The 17,624-nt window shown below is 36.1% G+C and overlaps 1 protein-coding gene across 19 annotated transcripts in view; it reads left to right on the forward strand.

Moving 5' to 3' along the window:
- Positions 1 to 17,624, forward strand: part of plekha7b (pleckstrin homology domain containing A7b) — a 125,941-nt gene that overhangs the window by 41,136 nt on the left and 67,181 nt on the right. Inside the window, exon 2 of one of the 19 annotated variants that reach the window (XM_088934640.1) lies at positions 17,444 to 17,515. The exons of the other annotated variants lie outside the window; for them this stretch is intronic. The gene's annotated coding sequence lies outside the window, so the exon portion shown is untranslated. The remainder of the gene's footprint in view (positions 1 to 17,443; positions 17,516 to 17,624) is intronic. 19 annotated transcript variants of the gene reach the window in all.

Consider the following 17,624-nt stretch of genomic DNA (forward strand, 5'->3'; position numbering starts at 1 on the left):
CAATCATGGAAGTCGTAATGCACACTTTTAACATCCTTGTGGTACTGATGTACACTTTGGGTCTCCAGCCTTGGTCTTGGAGAGCCCCAGTTCTGTTTCCCTATGCCTCGCCTCGCCTCCAATCATTTCTTCTTTGTTTGGAACACTTGTAAGTTATTGAACCATTAATTAAGTTAGTCCTTAAGGGCTGAAGAGTCTTCAGATTTGTGTCCCAGATCTCTAATTAAAAAAATAGCTTGTTTAACTGATCATATGGGAATCATACTACCAGGTCTTTAGAAATGACTGCTTGAATTTTTACCTTTACAACGTGCGCGAGAGGGACTCTTGAGGAACAGGGTTGGAGGAGTCTGTTCTATACCCTTCAGTCTTCAGAAGCATTTCCATGATACTGTATACTTCCTTTGATATGCTTGTTTCAAAAATCTTTGAGTGTATTAAACTCTTATTGTTTATGATGATGATGCCCTACCATGTTACAACCAGAGTCGTAAATAATTCAAGGACATAACTGAGGAATAAGTGAATCTTTTACATGCTTTTTTGGAGTTTGGTAAGTAATTAAAATGCAAGTCCCAATATAGGCCTGTAAACAAAAAAACTGACTTTGCGTTTTCTTCTAAATTATTTTTTCATAAATTGTAGTGCTGTTAGTGTTATGCTACTACAACAAAACAGAAGTTTTACAACAGACATAAATGATGTGTTCTCTTCCAACATTCTGTCTACCATTCTTCTGATAGTGTGCCTGATAATGACCTATGTGAGCTTAAGTCTCTGCATTTTTTATTAAATAGTTTTAAGTACATTGAGGATATGATGCAGTAAATCTGTCAAGACTGTTATACTAATTGCATGATCAGAAGCCCAATTTAGCAGGTCAGGGTGCAGACAACAACCCTTTCTCCTTCTTGTCTCCTGTATATTTTTCAAAGGGGCAGACCACTGACGAAAGCGATAACGTATAGTATTAAGTAACAAGTCATTAGTTCTGCGCTCCTCTGTGGCCTGCTGCAGTGGGAGAACAGCAACTCATTTTAATAATAAAGGCAAGAACATCTTCATGCATAAATCATGCCCACCTGGCATCTTTTCACTTTTGCTGTCCTTGTACAGCTTCAGACCTTTACCAGTAGCCCCTGCTGAGCTGTGCTGATGCTGAAGCTATTGGCTTTCAGTTGACCTGATTCCACCTAGAACCAGTGGGAGCTGTGGGGATTAAGTTTCATGTCAATCTGTTAATGTACTGAATTGAAATACAACATTAATGTTTTCAGTCGTTTACCATTGTATGAAATGCAAGGGATTTATATTGTATTTCATGTAACTGGTTAAAAAAAAACAAAGTCAGAATGAGAGAGCTCCTAGTGTCATTGACACTATGCTGTAGCAGACTGAAAATTGCTCAGGGCTCTTAGAGAAAGTTTTGCTTGAGTACTTTGAGAGATGGGTCTGTATAATGATAAATAAACATACTATGTTTCATTTAAGGACAGGAATATCTGTAATGTACTGTAGTTTATAAAACAGTGCTAAATGCATTGTATCAGAAACCATTAACACTAACAATAAGATGCTAAAGAATTCAATTTTCACTCAAGGTTAAAATAATCTTACACCATATAAATGAAAATAATACAGACCAAGAAATGATTAAAGATTTTTAAAACTGACCAAAAATTTCTTACTTGTCTCTTGAACAGGCTGAGATTTTCTAAAATTGAGGCAGCTCTTTTCCCATTGCAGAAATAGATGGCATCCTGCCTAAAGGCCATTTATTATTTGGATGGTGGTTCTCTTTGTAGGGACCAAAAATAAGTTTTTAAAATAAGTGCTGGTTCTTCAATAAGAAAATACCCATTAGAATGCCCTAACTGCAGGCCATTATCATTGTTAAATTCAGACATCAAATTATTTACAGATGTTCTTTCAAAGTGACTGGAAACATATTTGCCACTTGACATACCACTAACAGACAGGCTTTGTAAAGGGTGGATGTATTACTGATTATTATATGATGCCTTTTCCACTTTTTAGCTCACGGTAGTCATCAACCTGTGCCACATTCAGGGTTTTATCTGGATCAGTGATGTCCAGTTTATGATTGTCGAGAACTGTCCACTGTGATCTCTATTATTTGCATAGGTGACAACTTGCTTGGATAACTCCTGTTCATATACATGAAGCTAAATGTCATATTTCCCTTCAACCTGTTAATATTATCTTGTTTCTAATAGATATTTCTAGCTCACTTTCCTGTGTTATGAACTTAATAGCTAACATCTGTTTGTAAAATCAGTGAAAAGTAGTCCTTATGGTACAATGGATCTTTCTGTATTAAGGTTTTCAAACCTCTACATATTTCATTAGAGCGAATTTATTGCATCACATTAAAAAGGTTATCAATTTTACGGCGTTTTTTATTTTATAAAACAACAGATTTAAACCCTATATCTGACCGTACTGCTTTAAATTGGAAAGATTAAATTAAGTGTTTCCATACTAGATTTAAATGTTTGTGATATATGTGGCTGAGTACTTGAAGGGGTCTTAGGTTTGACTAGACTCAATGTAGGCTTCAATTTTCCCTTCACTAAAGCTTGTACAGTCATGACTCTAAATGCTTCTCCCTGTCTTGATAGCATCAGAAATGTCTTAGGTGTATAGCAATGACATTTCTCAACACTGCTTTATCTTCAATTTATAATTTGACACAAGACTTGTTATTAGATTTATATTCTTGAGTCAGGTGATTGAGAGAATTGAGGATCAAGCAAATTGACCTAATCAGCATTTGTAATCTGTGCTTTGGACAGATTGGTTGTGCATTTTGAGATGCAAGGTTGATGCCAGTTCCTCACAGTACATATTTCATTGCAGTTTTCTGGGCTGAATGCTTTGCTGTTTGGGACAGAGTACCATTTGTCTCTGCCAGAACAATATTTTTGCTTTATTTTTCTTTAGTCTTAAAAGGGTAAGGGATACCAAGTCAACAGTGAAGAAATTAGGACTCCTTCTGTGATATTCCTGTAATTTGGGGAAGAGTACATGGGATTTGTTTTCATGCTTGCTGCAGTAAATTCACAAGCATTAGGGCTAGTATTTAAGTTTTCAACCTTGTACCCAAGGAAACAACAGTGAACTGTTTTAATTGACAAGCTCACATTTCACTTGGATTGTGGTGTTTGTGAAAGTGAGAGTATAAAGAGATTTTAGTATAGTGTGATTAATTTTGTCAAGCATTCATCACAGATTATTCAGGTGTCATAAAGCTTTAGTTCTGCCTTAGATAAAGAATTATAAATCAAAAAAGTTTTTCACATTTGATGAACATTATACCACATTTGCTGGAACTGGCTGTAAATTATACAGGCACAGATTGTTTTGTAGATTTGATGCCAAGGTAGCTGAAGGTACAGTTAAATATTGGAGATTTATACATCCTTTGTAATTGTGCATCATTGGTGCTTGCATACAAAGGAATTTCTCTCTTCTTGCATCTCTTGTCAGCTCTGAAAATACTTAGTTGCTAGAGAATAAAGTGAATGTTAGATCACAAAGACACTGACTTCGGAACAAAATTGCGTGTAAGTTGTGTTATTACCGCTCGCTTCGGGGAACTGTGGAGAGATGTCTGGTGCTGATGCTGTGTGTCATTAACTGGGGGCTTGGCTTGCAGCAGGAAGTGCTTTTGGATAGCAAAGCTGTCACCGATCAGAGGCTGTCACACACTGTTCTATATGCACAGACTAACAATCACATTTATGACTCACTGCTGACTGATTAAGATCTGCCTGTTAGCATAAAATGACAGTCTTTTAGGCATTGCAATGTGGGCTTCTTTTGGCTACCTTAATCAAAATTCCTTCAAAAGTGTTTTCTGGGAAAACCACACCACAAACTGTTGGCATTTTTTTTTGCAAGAACCTTGATAGCTAGGTTCACATTGTAGATTTGTATATTTTTATGCAGCAGTAATATGTCGTCTTGATGTGTGCTGTTAGGATTTGACAGTTTTTTTTATTGAACTGCTTTTTCTGTTGTTGTTGTTGTTGTTATTTTCACTTGATTGGTATTATTTCTGATTTACTAAATTCTCTGCTTAAAAAGAAGCAGATGGAGATTTCTGGACACAATCATCATTATTCAGAAATCTGCTATGAACTGAATAGCTGGATTAAAGGGAATTTCCCTCCAGTGCTGGATATTAGAGTGAAGTGGAACCAATGGAGATCAAATTGTAATTCGGCATTTTTTATTTTATAAAACAACAGATTTAAACCCTATATCAGACCGTACTGCTTTAAATTGGAAAGATTAAATTATGTGTTTCCATACTAGATTTAAAAGTGTTTGTGATTTATGTGGCTGAGTACTTTTTATTGCAATCAGAGGATTCCTACTCCGTTGGGCCCCTGAGCAAGGACCTTAACCCCAACTGCTCCAGGGGCACCTCTGCGCTCTGACCCCCAGCTTCTCTCCCTGTCTGTGTCTCATGGAGAGCAAGTTGGGGTATACGAAAAGACAAATCCCCAATGCAAGAAATTTTATAGGGCCAATAAAGTGATCTTATTTTCTGTAAATCTACAACTCAAGACCCTGCTCCTCAGGTATTAGGCATCATGGACTATAATGTACAGTCCTGATTCAAACCAGAGATCTCTGGACTGCAGGATCCTTCAGTCTGGTCTTCCAACAGACAGTCAGAAGCTTGCTGTCCGTATGTATTTGGCATAAAATTTTTTGTTTGATATGACTAGATCATATAAGCATACAGAAGTGCCAAAGGGATTTATTTCAGAATCCCGAGTCTTCAGTATGTAGAGAAGACTTGTATGTAAATATGTTGAACTCAAGAATCTCTGGTAGGCGTTCGGAATTGTAATGCTCAAATATTTGAAAAGAATGCTACATTGTTTTATTGTTTGAAAGGACAACCTACTTTAACAAATTCTGCTCAATTCCCCTCAGTCCCCAGATATTCATTTTTATGTATTACTTTACCAGTTTTTCAGTAATGAAAAATTATGGTTGATCAAATCATATTGCTCATAATCTCTTAAAGGTCATGAGCAACAGCAAAAAAAAAACAAACAAACTGGATTTTGTGTTTAATATGGTCATATATTAATGCCATTTTAATTCTAAATACCTTTTTTCTCATAAAAGGTATGTAGTCCATCCTGGCATGAAGTAGAAAAGTGGATTTCGTTTAGACAGAAAACAGTCAGCTCAAACAAGATGTAACAGTAGATTTGGCATTATGCCATGTGCAGTAGTAAAAAAAGGAACAGCTTATAAATGCATTGCTGAAAACAAGTCCTAGGTATCCTTTATGAAAACGTGCCTTGGTGTTTATCTCTGCCCGACACCTGTAGAATGTAGAAAGGCCATTAAACAGCAGTCACTGTGGACTGAGTGAAGAGAGTGAATATGTTTGAGGCGTTTCTGGTTTCCAGTGTTTCAGTGTGACTGAATCTCCTAGGTCGGTCTCTTGAGTCCAAATTGTGATGCTGTTTTTTTTGCTTGACGGTGATTCTTGTGGAAGTTAGGAATTCTAGTATTAAAGACAACTTGAAATGGTCATTAAACTTGGAGGAACTAGTTTTTGATGATCCCAGATACCAGAGTGGAGGGAATGTGCTCAGCACTACTCTTTATAGTACTGGCGGCATTTCCTTTCCATCTTTTAATGTGAGGCTTTTTTTCCTGTTACATTTGAGGGCTGTCTGTAGTGGAATACGTGCAGCTGTTCTGTTTTGCATTTAATAGTAAATGCTAGACTGCTTCCATAATAACAAGGCATGGCAACACACAAGTACAGTAGATGATTTGCTGTTTGTCAGTTTTTTAAATTTATTTCACTTTACAGTACATCTTTTCACTCTCCATGTAATAAAGTGCTCGTGAGTGGTTGTAACCTGACTGGTAGGTCCTGTTGACATGATTTGATATAATTATAGAATAGTAATGGAAATACTATAATGATTTTTAAACTAAGCTGCTTCATAGCTAATTGCAATCTTTTTGTATACCTTTATTTTACTGTCGACCCAGTGTGTCAGTTACACCTGTACCTTATGTTAGTGATGACCTTCATTTGTAGTTATTTCCTGGTTCTATTAAATTAAGTTCACCAGTGAGATTTTTCAGGAAGTGTGCATTATGATTACAGGAGTATAGAAATCCTCCAGAGGGCTGCAATACACAGTAGTACTGTACCTTCATTGGTTGTACTGATGCAGCATCAGGCTTTCACTGGCTGCACCTGTATGGCTTTTCCTATTAACAGCAGTGATGGATTTTCCTGAAATATGCTCAGAGCAAATTGTCTTCAACTATTGCACCAGTGCGTTCGTCATTCACCTTAATAGGCCATGACTTTATTGTACGATGCTGGATAATTTAGGGATGAAGCTTCTAATTTTTGCTTCCATCCAAGCTTACTAGAACATTCTGAGCAGGCTGAGCCTTATATTGGGATAAACAGGGAAGGCGTGATGTAATAATAATGTATGCGTGTACAAATCTGCGGGTGAATGATTTAGAACCCATTGATCTTGCCTTTGATCAGAAAAAAAAGCCTGCCCCTTCCAATATCACTCATGATGGCGACTAAGCTAGTGTGTCTGTCGGCTGGCCTCAGTTATGCCACCTCGCATCTTTCAATTACATTCCGCAAACAGGCTACAATCAAGATAGAGCATCCTATCTGGGCATGGAGATTGAATCGTGTGCCTCCCTGGGCTCAAACTTAACTGACTCTGCTTTCTGTGTTTTAATTATCATCTGTCTGCAAGAGGCTCAGTATAGAATTGGGGGGGGGGGGGAAGGCATTTGATGTTGGTAAAGTGCAGCTAACAGTGAGTTTAAGTTTTAAATTCCTGCCGTCAGGATGGGGTGTGCTTATTTTGTTTAGGCAACAACCTGCTGTAAGTGTAATTCATGTTTAGCTTTCTAATTGCGGTAGAAGAATCTACCATCGCTATTTGGTGAGAACAAGTGTCTGAATTTGTATTGCGCAGTGTCCAGAAGAGATTTAGTTATCACTTCTTGAGACAATTGACACTGAAGAGAAATTTTCAGTAATTTGAATTATTTGGTTTTGAAATATCATCATTTGTCTGTATACAACTAAAATATTGTATAATATAAACTACAGTTCTCAATAAATTAAAACATTTTCACAAGGGCAATACATTATAAATTTCAATGGTTTGCCACAGCACAGGAGTGTTACATTTTAGAAGTACACTAAACAGTCACAAATAAAAACTGCCACTCGTGGTCAAAGTATTAGGAACCTTGCTTTATAATTAAGCTAGTGGCAAGAGCAGTTTAAATGGGATGAGTTCCACAAGGTGAAATATTTGCTATGAGAAAGCCCATCCCATTCCTCATGTAGGATGGTCTTCATTAGTGATTGTGATGAGGGTAATGGTGTGTGAGATTGAACTGCACGTTGTAACAGTTTGCATAAGGATTAAGATCTGGGTATTGTTCAGGCCTGGGAAGGTGATGGAAGTCTGTTTTGTTCTGGTCAAGACAAGTGCACATTGCTTGCCTTTAAAAGTCTTTTCATTTTGCTTGATTAATAGACTGGGGAAAGGGGTTCCTAATATTTAAACTTCGGAGTGTTAAATATCTAACGATTCTGGGAGGTGTTGAGATTTTGCTCTTTCCTGATTTGCTGTGCAATTCATTTTTTTATTTTTTTTTAAATTAAAACAAACATTAGAAGACCAGATCAGAAGTGCATTACCATCCAGTAAAAGGATGGAAATATATCAGGAATATAATTCCAATATAATGAGGAAAAATACAAAATATAACCGCAACGGAGGTGATACCATAAGAACAAAATCTTCAGTTTTTTAATACCTAGTGTCAGGTCTTAACCTGTTCAGTGGAAAGACAGAATAAAATAAATGTCACTTAGTGGAAACCTATATTACCTTTGGTGAAGGTTGCCTTCATTTTCTTAAATTTTGCTACAGGAATATTTCTGGAGTAATATCCTGACATTGTGTTCTTGGCCATTGGACTGATGTCATTCACCTGCAGTTCCAGCAGATTATAATCAGTTCTTCTGAGATGAGCACCATTTATACTTTAAATAAAAAAAGACGTTAACTCATATATTGGACCATTAAAGGATTTATTTCCCTTTAAAGATGCTTTATCTTTATAGATTTTTTTTTTCTGGCGAGAATGCTACAGTCTGTGATTTCAAGATGGTAAGACTTGCAAACTGGAGCAATTTATCTAGATCATGTATTCCCCCCTTTCAGATAAGGTCTGTGCAGAGACCTGTCAGAAAATGTCAGGCTGTAAAGCTCTGGTCCTCTGAGGTCATATTGATCTGTGAGCCATTGACAGACCGAGTGCTAGTGTATTCTCCAGTACATTTTCAGACAGAAGAGGCAACACTCTTACTGCATAATGTTTAAGCAGTCTTTGCAAAGAAGCAATTGCAAACAAAAAAAAAAGCAAAACATCACGTTTAAACTCTAATTTACTGGAATACATTTTCCATCTTCCACATCAGACAAATCTGTAGCTCTGCAACAAAGATCAGGTTTTACTGTAACAAGTAATTCCTGGAGCTTTGTAGAGGTGCGGGTGTTACTTCAACAGCAGTTCTATCTGTGTGCTTTATTTAAATAGAATAAGGTGGTATAAGTTAGTATTTTTTATTTCTTTAAGAAAATCCATTTCCCTGGCACTCAGTTCCTAAAATTGGATATTGACAAAGCCTTCTACAGCTAAAACTCATTCTCAGGATTATTTAAAACTGATAAAATGCATATAAAGTTAGTTAATAGACAGTTTATGAATCCCAGTGCTTATTCAAAGTCTAAGTGTTTTTGCTGTGCAAAAGAAAATTATATTTTACCCCTCTTTTTACATTTTCATGCAGCATACTATTGTTTTTTCCATTCTAGTATCAGTACTCTTTTATGAGAACAGTTTTAGTCTGGCATTTTAGTTAATCCTGTCATCTGAATGATACAAGTTTTCCTTTTTTTTTACATGCATACAGTTTTATATTTTATTCTTGTTCTAAATTTGATCGTACATTATCATTGTTTTCAGTTTTTAAAAGTGCCGGATTGCATTTTGAGCAGATTGCGTGTCCAACACCATTCAGAATAAAGAATTGCTCTCCTGGTGTCTTAGAAATCTCTTTTTTTTATTCGTATGAATTTATCATAAACGTGATTAGTCATCTTGCCTTTGGGGTTCAGTTTACTATCTGGGATGGCTAAATCAGTTATGTACAGTATGAGGCTTGTATAGATGTTTTTTTCAAGGAAATAGTGTAGATAGATGACTGACGAGGAGTATGGTAGACTGAACACTACATGTACGTTTAATTGGCAGGATTCCAAAAATCTGTATGATTCCTTGAGTCTTATCTAAGTAATTTAATTTTCTCGGTGATATCAATGGCTGCTTCCATACTGCATATACCCTGAGGAAGAAAACAATGTTCTGTTTTAGCAAGTTTAGCAACTCTGGTGTATGATGTTTGGGTCAGGGGGTTAAACCACTCTACCATGAAATGACATACTGTAGGTCGGAAGCTACAGTAGAACTACTGGGTTTGACTTTTAAATGTCTCACAAGTAGTAGTATGGAAGTTGTGATTGTGTTTCTTGTTCAGATACACATCACATGATTGAAGTAGCTTTTGACATCTCCTCTCTCTCTGGGCTCTGTCAAATTTGACACATTCCACAGAATTTTGTCAGCTGTTCTGCTTTCATCTTTGAGTTTCAGGAACCAGAGATGATGAATAGAGGGCACACCTAATAACTTGGAGATTACTATTGAATTTTGGCTGTTTTCATTTCCCCAGGTCTCCACCCCAAAAACCACAATGCTTTTGCTTTCGGTGGATTTCATGACTTGGAGGACTGGTATATTATCTTTGATCAAAACACAATTGCAACAGGAATGCATACAGTGTATGGCACTTTCACAAAAGTGTTACTCTCTGCATAGGAATGTTTAGATTATCACAGAAACCTTTGAGAGTTTTTAAGAAAGGCCATTGGTATTATAGTTAGCTTGTCAGTTTTCACCAGCCTTCATGTCAGTGTCTGCAGAGCAATGCGATTGCTGTCTTTGCTTTGTAAAGGTGAAATGTAATTGTGGTGGCTTACTGCCAGAATGGGTAAGTGTAAGAAAGCAGATCGCATCTGTTGCATAATGTTTTTTTCCTCGCTTAGAGACGACCACAATGATCTGATCGATATTCTATTTTTCCAGATTACTTCAACTTTGTTGTAGAAATGAAGTGCTTCTTTGTTTTCTTTATTGAGTTTGAGATCAGCATCTTTGAAAGTCATTTATTTTTTGTTAAAGATGAGGCACTGCAAGCTTGCAAGCAAAACTTGCAGCTGAATTAAGAAGTCACTTGCAACGTCATACTACTGTATACTGTATGTGGATGTATGTAGTAAAGTGTGAGGTGGTGGTTTCATAAAAGGTGATTTTTGCAGCAGCTTGAGAGAAACTTTGGTTCCATCTGTGACCTGGATACATATTGAACATTGCATGAATGTTTCTCTCCATTACTGAAGTACTATAGTATTCTGTATCTTTAAAATTAGTTTTATTGCCATCAGTACTTAGTGAATTTGTCATTTTTTGTAATTAGTTAAGCCATCAAGGCCGTAGATAATTATATTGTAGCTATTTTTTCCATATGTTACCATAGTTTCAGAGGGATAAAAAATACTGTTGAAATTTTAACTGACAGGTTCACATATGTTCCTTTTTTTCTTTTGTAGCAATCATTTAACTTTTCCATTGCTTAAGTTGGTGCTCAAGCCAGTATAAACTTAGTTTTTAGATTTAGTTATTCTTTTAACATTTTGGGATTTGTGTGAATGTCATGAATTAAACTGGGATTTAAATCTTTATATTTTTTAATGCTGGTTATAAATCAAAACAGCGCAAGCATTTGTACAGTCATCTGCAGTTTATATTTATTGCTTCAAACTATAATATGTAGTATTCAAGAAAATCAACATTACAGAATGAAGTTAACTTTATGGTGAAATATGAAGAAATACTGTGGAAAGCAGTCCATGTTCATTGGTAAGCTCTGAAATTAAGTAGTTTTGTTTGTTTTTCAACACAACAACGTTTGAACTGGCCACAAGGAAAAGTTCCGAAAAATCAATTTTCATTGCTACAAAATTTAAAGTCAGTCCACTTAGGTAAATGAATTCTTTGAAAATGTCTGGAGATAAGACATACGGGTAGGTTAATTGACTTCTGGGAAAACTGGCCCTGGTCCGAGTCCATGCACGTTTGCGTCTGTGCCCTGGGATCCTGAGCTGGCATCTCGGTCAGGGTGTATCCTGCCTTGTGCCCATTGCTTGCTGGGATAGCTCCAGCTCCCCTTTGAGCCTGTATTGGATAAAGTGGTGAGTAGATGAAAGGATAGATGGATAGCTACAGTATAAGGTCTTTAATAATTTAATGAACTGCCTCTAACCGAGTGACCTCTGGGTATTTCCTGCACACTGTTTGTACCACCTTAACATTCAAATTGTTAATTTGCTGCACAGAATAATAAAGACTAAATTTAATGTTCAGCTACTCTCAAGCCTTTTGAGAACTGCAATTAAAGGCTTTGTTTGTAATAATAGGTTGTTGCTGTGCAAACTGTAAAGCATCAAAAACATTAATTTCTCTGGATAGTATCAACAAGGGAGAAAAGCGCGGTGTTTAACGTGGATACATCATTAGCAAAGCTGTTCCCTTTCAAAAACAGCCTTCAGTAAATTTTCATTTACTTTATTTGCAATATGAATTAATCTTTGATCTTGTAATAATAATGAAGTTGTAAATAAACTGAAGTTGTAATAATAATGATATGAAATCATATTATAGTTTGCCTACAGTATTAAAAGGAGGTGTACACCTTACAATATACCCCAAACATTTGTTTTGCCTGGAATATGTCTCCTTATTGGGTTTCTTGTAGATTAGACTATGATCACACATCACAAGTTGAAGACTAGTACATGTGTAAATTCTTACTCTAGAAATTTCTTTCAGAAAATGTTTCCTGTTTTGTCATTTAATCGCAAGAAAGATTAGTAAAGCTCCTGTTTATCTACATGTAGGCCGAGAATGCCCTTTCCCACTTTGTTTTTAATTACCTGGATATTACCAGTTGATAAACCCAGGGGTTGAGAGAAGTTGAATTTATCAGTGTTTCTGTAACAGGTTACTTGGAAACCTATTCTAAGAGCATGCAGGTACAATTGAATTGGTAAACAAACTAACTGGATTGAATCAATATTTCTGCATGGTACAACCACAGGAACATATGAAGGGAGTAACCCTGTGAAACCATGGAAAGATCCGTTTGGTCAGGCCAGGGCTGCTACAGGCACAGGGGAAGGACTGATCAAGTGCAAGTACAAAATCTTTAAAGATGGAATCCCATAGAGCAGCAGACTAAACAAAAATGTTTTAAATTGCGTTTGATGAGTGATTAAAAGGTTTGATTTAATCCGACCTTGGACTGATTTTACAATTATTAAAAAAAATTCTTCTATAAAATATGAACAGCCTGATAAAATCATACATCGCTGTATGCAAAGCATTCAGGAGTGCCACTAAGCTCTACCACAATGTTTTTTTTTTTGTTTTGAATTTGCTGGCCTTCAGACAGGAATGTTACATAGGTGTTGAAGTATGTACCAAAGTGACAAACCCACTAGTTGAGAGAACTGGATTGTTTAAAACAATGGGAGTTAACCTGTGTGCGAAGAAAAGGATGCATACTTTTCCTTCAGTCTCACATCTGTTTGCTATAGGGCAGTCCAGACTTGCATCTGAATGCAATTTCAAAAGGAGAGCCTAATTCAGTGTTGTTTGACTGCTGGCGTCTGTCTCTGCTGTACATGTCTAATGTTCTTCTTGACTTCCGAACAAAGAAAGAAAGAAAGCCTTAATTGCATTCATTACAATTTACAGAAATATTGCTTGGAGGAGTTTTCGGTGCTTTCTCTGAAATGTTGAAAGACAACCTCACTGAAATTACCTTGCCAAACTCCATTCACAGCAACTTTCCGTAAGAGATACAGTAGTGTGTTACAGGCTGAACTTGAAAATGTCCTTTCCCTCACCTCAGACCTTTCATTTCATTTTCACATCAGACACATCAATATCTGCATTTTGCACCTAAATGCCTAACTTAAACCAAAGGTGCTAAAACCTTAATGGTATCTTAATATAGCTCAGTGATATGTTCAGTGTTCGAGCTGTCAATCAGCCTTAAACTGCATTGGAATCTCATTAGGGTTTGTCAATCTATAGCCCAAATGTTCTCAAAACATGGCAAATGATTTCAGATTGTTGCTTTTGTAACTTTTCTATGTTGCCTTGTGGAAGATCATGGACAGTGCTTACCCACAGATTCCATTTCCTACCTGGTTGGTACATGGAAAAGATTTAATTTTTGTCTGAATACACATTGTTTATATTGAAAATATTTTTGGTGTCTTTTCTCCATCCATCGCTTTCTTATTTCAGACTCCTCCTCCGATTCAGGGTCGCGGGGGAGGCAGAGCCTATCCCAGAAAGCAACTGGAGCATTACAGGATACTCCCTAGATGGGATGCCAGTCTATGGCAGGGTGTCATTTATGTGTGTTTGAAAGTGTGTATGTGTGGGGGGCATTGGTCACTGGTATTGGTATAATCCTTTTTAACAAGCACCACTTTATTTTTTGATCAATGGCAAACATTGAGTTGACCCAGACATTGTTTCCACATCGTTTGGCTCTGTCCCCAGACTGAACACATGAAATCAGCAGGTTGTTTTCGTAGAGGGTGCAGCATTGATGAGCACTTAGTCCCACAAAAGATAACTTTACTGCTAAGACGGGGAATAGTACTTGGAAAGGTTTTGAAAAATTAACAAAAACAAATTCCATTCTTGCCAGGGAGAGTTGAATGTTGAGCAATGTGCTTTTTGTGACAGCATGATTAAAGGCCCTGAAGAATAAGTACTAGGAATCTGTTTAATTCTATTGTGTATAAGCTTTTTCCACAGTGGAGACATGAGATCCAAATGAAAACTGTTATGCAACAAACTATGCTAGTCCTCTCGTTCAGTTTTCTCTCTAGTTCTTTGCGTGCTGTTGATTTGACAGATCGAGTGCCAGTTTGGGAATCTGCATGTGTTTAGAGTTCAAACTTTCATGAGGGTTTGGAATATTTTTGGGTAACTGTTCTATTTTTGTCGCTATCAGAGGAATGCTGCAGAGGCAGTGTTTGTCTTCATGATGATGGATAGCTGTTTAGTGTTTTGTCAACACATGACTCTAATTTAGAGGTCTATAAGCACTTGGGAGTTGAGTTTATGGTTAAAGGATTAGGACACAACAGTTCATTTTTTGGCCATGGTGTCATTTTTACTCCAAATACTGGTTCTTTGTTAGTATTTCCATGCCTAAGTTACATTGTAACTAAGGTGGCATTGGAAATGGCCATTTTTATCAGAAAGGCAGTTATTCTTATCCGTCATCGCCATTGTGTGCCATTTACATCACTCTGCTGGAAATGCTGCTGTTCGTTAAATCCTTGATGAAACAGGAGACCAGCCGCTGTCATTTCATAATCCTGCCATAAAAAAACATCTTCTATTGCAGAAATGCAGGAAGGTTTTGGATATGTTGCTGGAATTAAACTTGTTGATGAAAAGTTATACAGTGTAGACAGTGCCGATCTTCTCAATAATACATTCAGAGCTCTATAGAAAACGGATAACATTATAATGTGACTAGATTGGATCTGACAATGGAAGTAAGAGAACTGACCTCAGTTTTGTCCCTTGCAGCAAATTATTTGCTCTGTGTTTTCAACCTATTATGTTGAAAGCTCACTTTAACATAAAAAAGTGAAATGGTTATATTGTATGTCTAGAACAGTATGGCATATTAGGAAGAATTATTAGGCTATTTGATATCAAGAAAAACAAACTTTAGTTAAAATAAGATTCTTTAACATCCCTGACATTTATTCTTCTAGATGAGGTATTTAAGATTCTGTTTGAGGTTCTATACATTCATAAACAGTAGTTTCTCTGAAGTACACTTTGTGCTGAGAAGCAGTCGAAAACTATCATACAGATAAGTTTTCCAAGTGTAGTGGTAAGCAAGGTGTTATAGTCAGAAATAAACACTCTGATGTTTCCCCAATAATTTGAGGTCCAGGCCCAGCTGCATCCTCAGATAAAGTCCGAAGAAGGCTTAACAGCCCATTTTCTTTTTCTTTATACTTTACACTGTAAAATTAGCCATGCTATTCCTTTGCAGTCTGCATGCTGGTGCAACTCTACATCCAGGTCTGTAGGTTTATGATGTTTTTTTTTAAATTTAGAATACTCTTATTTTTGTCTATATGCCCTAGCAGTTTGGATTTGTGGGAGAGCAGAAGAAAGTGTTGAAGACTGCTGTCCTTCCTCTAAATTATACACTTATCAGAGCCATCTGCCATTTTCTACTTAGAAATCATGAAAGATGTGAATCTCACTTCAAGGCAGTCTTCTGCGACTCAGCCTGTACTATTAACAAGATCCTTACTGGTTAAGTCATTCCAGAGCTCCTGTATTTAAAGTGGTTTAAACCATTTACTACTTCTTGTAGTTATTAACATTGGAGGAACAAGAAAAGATGCAATTCACTCTAATACAAATAAATCTGCTGCTCAATAGCAAAAGATTTTTTTGCTTCATTGAACAGCTAGAAATAGAGGGTTGCTAATGTATGTCTTAATACCAAATGTTATTTGCTCAATGCACTTTTCTAATTTTGTTTGGTTAATAACCATCTTTAAAGTAATTTTCACAGCAAGACAGAGTAAACATGATTAATCACAGCAGTCTTTCTCAAATACGTTAATTTTCGTTATTGTTTCTGTTTTGCCTGATAGCAATTTAGGGAAGCCTTAAAGAGTCTTGTTTAAAAAGCATTGAGTCATTAGTAATTGATAAACCAATTTAGGGTCAATTTAGGAAATATTTTTGAAGCATTAAATAAGTTAAATTAAAGTACCATAGTATTTCAATCTATTGTTGGAACATGTATTTGTCTTGGTGGAATAATTGTTTAAAAGTAGGAAGCCAAGGTGAGAGACTTGTCTCTAGATACAAAACAGTGTTGGACACACTTCGAATGCCAATGAAATAGTAGACTAATTTGTGGTGCATTGCTGGAAGTATGTAAAGAATAATCATTGAGGCATGCTGACCTCCCAGTGTAGAGATTATATACAGTAGATATTATTTTTCTAAACCCACTCTTATCACTGTGAGATATTTCTTGGAAGAAGGCTCAAAAATGTCTTAGAAACCAGTGAGCTTTACTGGTATGGCTGTCAGTCCTAGTCCTTACCATCAAAATCGAACAAGAGCAATATTATATTTACAGCACATTATTGGCCTATTGACATTAACAGTTCATTACTCATACCTGCCTACCTGTAGACAACTGTCTTTTTATTGACATTGGGTTAATGCATACGAGCCCATACTGTATGTGCAATTATAATAAAAATGATTGCAGCTGCCTGCCTTAATATAGCAGTTCATAACGTTTCTTAAGTATTGTCAGTGTATGAGGGTAAAGAAGTACTGCACTGACACTGTATAGTAACTCCTGAGAAAAAGAATAGAGCTTAATTTGAAATCGTACAGCTGTCTACAAGCACAAATTTTTACATCCACGTAATCAACATATACAGGTGATTGCTTGGGGAAAAATGAACTTTTTCCTGCTGATAAAGCTAGAGAGTTTACTGAAGAATATTAAAGTCTTAAAATAGTAGATGTCACGCAAATAACGCTTAGAATTTAAAAAAATCTTTAAAAGAATGATTTTAAAATCTTTGACTTTATCCTTGGTGACTTGAACTATGCATAAGAAATATTACCTGACAAGAAATACAGGACAATGCGAGCTACAGAATGAATAATGCAACAAATAAATAGATAATATGCTCACAAAGTCACAATAAGTGAAGAATTCTCAGTATGTATGAAAAGATGCAGCACAATAGTTCTGTAATATATGCTAAGCAATTCAGTGCAAATGACAAATTGGAGGTTTCAGGGTAGAGTCTTACTTTATGTACTTTTGACAAGTGCTGTTGCTCCCAGTATAATTAGATCCTTTATAAATCATAATACAATTTACATGTTTCTCATGGAGCCTCTGATTGTATTACAATTAATATAATATTCACAGTAAAGCTACATATAGCTTTTTTATTATTAACTTCTTTTACCAAAATAGTATGGGTACTTTGTGTGAAATAATATAAAACATTATATTTATTTATTTATATTGTCTCATAGGTCATAAGAATTTGTTTAAGTGGCTAAAGGCAAATGTTGACTGTGTCATTTTTAGGTGCAGATTATCCACATCATCTTGGACATAGCTGTTTCTGCTGTGTCTATCTTCTGTGCCATCCATCTTTAGGTCAGTGATGAGTCAGTTTATAAGTTTTTTCAATCCATCATACATGAGCGCTGCTATTAAATAAACAAAGGTAATTAATTAGACCTCTGTATTTTGTTTCATTCTATTG

Source organism: Atractosteus spatula, chromosome 16 (genome assembly GCF_055471065.1).
Source record: "Atractosteus spatula isolate fAtrSpa1 chromosome 16, fAtrSpa1.hap1, whole genome shotgun sequence".
Taxonomy (NCBI): Eukaryota; Metazoa; Chordata; class Actinopteri; order Semionotiformes; family Lepisosteidae; genus Atractosteus; species Atractosteus spatula.